The following is a 3,499-nucleotide window of genomic DNA, read 5'->3' as shown; positions in this document are numbered from 1 at the left end:
CCTACATGTGGTGGCCTCGATAGCGTTATTATCCGTTTCCGCAGGGGTGAATAATGCATGAAAGCCACACGGAATTATGATGAAATATTAATGTCTTTGAATGGAAATGATGAATTTGCAATAAAAAATATGATCATGTATCTTGTATCCGATTGTTATAACCTAATTATTATTATTGTAAACACTATTGACTATGTCATCTGTCTGGGGAGCAATTTCTCTGGTGACAATTGTTAACAAATATCTTACGATAGTAGAGGAAGACATGGAGTGGAGCTCCATGGGTGCTTTTTGATATCACAGTATCTACCCAAATCACTTCGAAATCTTTATCAGCAGCCAAGACAGCATCCAACTTTGTCATGTTTCTACAGTACACTGTAAAAAATTACAAGTTGACTGAACAAAAAAAAAAAAGTTACCTGGTTGCCTTAAAATCTAAGCAAAGGATCTCAAGTTATTTCAACACACACTTCAGTTTGTCCAAATTAAAATAAGAAGTTCAGATGACTTCCCTGACTGATGATAAACCATTGAATCAACATAGAATATTTAGTCTAATGAAGTGATGTTTATGTTGAACCAACAAAGTAGTTTCAGTTCCCTCAGCTCAAATTAAAGTTTGTCAAACTTAAAACAATTAGTTCTGCAAACTAAATATTTGTGGTCTTATCAACTATCTATTTTAGTAGTTCCAACAAAGTTATTCAATGCATTTCAACTTAACATCTGGTTGAGTGAACTTAAAATCCTAAGGCATGCAGGTAAATTTTACAGAAAGTTGGCCCTACTAGCAATCTTAAATTTAGTCAACTTCCTTGACCGTTAACATTTGCAATGACAACAAAAGTGTTCCAACAGGATCAACTGAAAACTCTGAAACAAGATTTCACTATTAAAAGTGCAAATTTATTTTAACAATTGTCCTACAGACAATAATAAAATTGTAACATTATTTTGAACCATATACATTTCCAAATATGCAAAACAACAAAGTGCTGTACATAAACTGTATGCATGGAATTTACCATTGTTCTAAAAATTAAAAATATATATAAAATCAACAATTTACCAAAACGATCAAGCCCATTAATAAACAAAACATTTCCTTAGGACAATGTTTCTGAGTGTAGATTTGGTTTCAACTATAACAGAGTTGTGACACTATAACAGTGTCACTACTACCACCTTGGAATCATAGGCCTGAAAGGTATCATACAACTTAATTACTAATGCCTATGGTCTTTAAACCACAAAAAGGTGGGCAATATCTGAACAACAACGTAACTATGTCCCTGTGACACAGTGTTTCTGTGTAGATGGCTCATTGGTTTAAACTATAACAGTAGGCTGGCTGCCTTGTTGTATTTCGCAACATGCCTCTATAATGTGCCCTGAAGTAATTTGTTTCGTAGTCCAAGAGCACGTGCAGAGCAGGTCCCCCCACCAACGTCCATCAGAACCTTCTGGAGGACCTCAAAAGGTATATTTCAATCCCTTTGGATAATCAATATTTAGGCTGTAAAGTAGACCCACCAAAACACTGAAAGCAGTAGGTACATCACTTAGTTTATTCAAAACAATGTGCCCCTCCAGTATAACAGAAACATCCAGAACATTATTTGGTAACACAGCCTCTTCTCCGTCTTCTCTGACAATCAGAACTCCAACATCCACTCCTGTCACAACTCCCTCCTTGGAATCAGAAGCCTGAAAGTTATCATACAACACTGAATTACTAATCTGTCTAACATCAGTATTCAAAACTTGCCCTACATCCGGAAACACAATACTTGGAGCGACTGTGGCTCAGTGGGTTGAATAAGGTTGTCTAGCAACCGGGAGGTTGGTGGTTCGATCCCCGGTTCCCACTGGCCAAGTGTGGAGGTATCCATGAGCAAGACACCTAACACCAGCTGCTCCCGACGAGCTGGCTGGCGCCTTGCATGGCTGACACCGCCGACGGTGTATGAATGAGTGAACGTGAGGCACTGTAAAGTGCTTTGAGTGGCCATTGTTTAGAAAAGCGCTATATAAATGCAGCACATTTACCATTTTATTTATAGGTAATATTGTAATAGTTGTAATATCTAGGTCTCAAAACCACTTTAAAGCTTCCACAAAAAGGTGGGTGATATCAGAACAACATCACATTAACCCTTGGGAGTTGAAATCCGCACCGGCGTGGACAGTTTGCATAGTTTACATGTCGTCGAATAAAAAACGTAATAGATATATCTATAGAAATGTATCATTTTTTTCCTGATACTCTAGCCATTCTGCTAAAGTTACACAGGCTGAGTAACGTGAGCGCAAAGTGGACCAGTATATCCAGCTGAAGGAATGAACATACGTTTTTTGGATTTCTCTCTAAAATGTCAACTTCTAAGTCAAGAATAAGATATTTAACGTTCTCAAAAAGAATGTCAACTGTCTCAATTGTGTTTTCAACTCTGTTCTGTGCAGTTGAGATTCAGCTGAATTCAGTAGTATATTCATTATAACAAAGGGGGACCATTTTGGAGGCCATAAAGTGAAGATCTAGGCAGATTTTATGAAAAATTAAATATATAGTCTCCCAAGGGTTAACACACAATGACATGTTTCTATCAACAGTCCAACACACCTGGCAGAACTTGATGAAGTTGGAGGGGTTTTCTTTCATGAAGTGTGGCAGCCCAAGCAGCGCTGCAGCTCTTTTGTTCTGGTTGGAGTTCTGAGACAACATGAAACCACAAATTAACAAAAGCAGGACCAACTTCTACTTTCTTTGCAGACTCCTTGCACACGCAATACTATCAACTATTTGTTCCCTTACAGCAGGATTCATCAACTCTGGTCCTGAAGGGCCGAAACACTTCTGATTTTTGTTCTCCCTTTCTAATAAGGGACTGGTTTAGACCTGGGAAAGCAGGTGATTGCAATTATCTACTAGGTAAAATAAGAAATCTGAAGTGTTTTGGGACCGGAGTAGATGAACCTTGCCTTACAGTTTCTGATATAATGCAAGTTTGCTGTCCGAATGAGACCTTAAGAAATAATGCTTGGTAAAAAAAAAAACACAAACATACTATCAGAATAAAATTATTGTGTCATTTTAAATAGGTGTGACTTTTTCACTTACTTGAACACCCAAAGACTCAAGTTGTGTGACGCGACCTCCATGTACAACTCAAGGAGTCTTGGCACATACTGTTCGAGCCCATCCAGCAAGGATTTGTGGAGGTCAGCTGATACAAGGCACATACATTCTGCTGCAATCTGAAGACAAACGCCATAAAATCAACATTTATCACAACAGAAAACAGAAATAATGACGGTGTTACATGTGATAGTTTCCCAAATTGTATCTGGCAAACTTTTCAAGGACTCACCTGTCTTTGTGAAAACAATGCTGGCCATTTGCTTTTAACGTCAGACACCAGTGGCTCGTTTTCAACTATTTCCTGTCTCCGCAGCGCAAATTTGCTTCTCATCAGTGAATCAATCCTTTTCAGGT

Source organism: Coregonus clupeaformis, chromosome 35 (assembly GCF_020615455.1).
Source record: "Coregonus clupeaformis isolate EN_2021a chromosome 35, ASM2061545v1, whole genome shotgun sequence".
Classification (NCBI taxonomy): domain Eukaryota; kingdom Metazoa; phylum Chordata; class Actinopteri; order Salmoniformes; family Salmonidae; genus Coregonus; species Coregonus clupeaformis.
The sequence above is the reverse complement of the archived record's forward strand: the minus strand, read 5'-3'. Positions refer to the sequence as shown.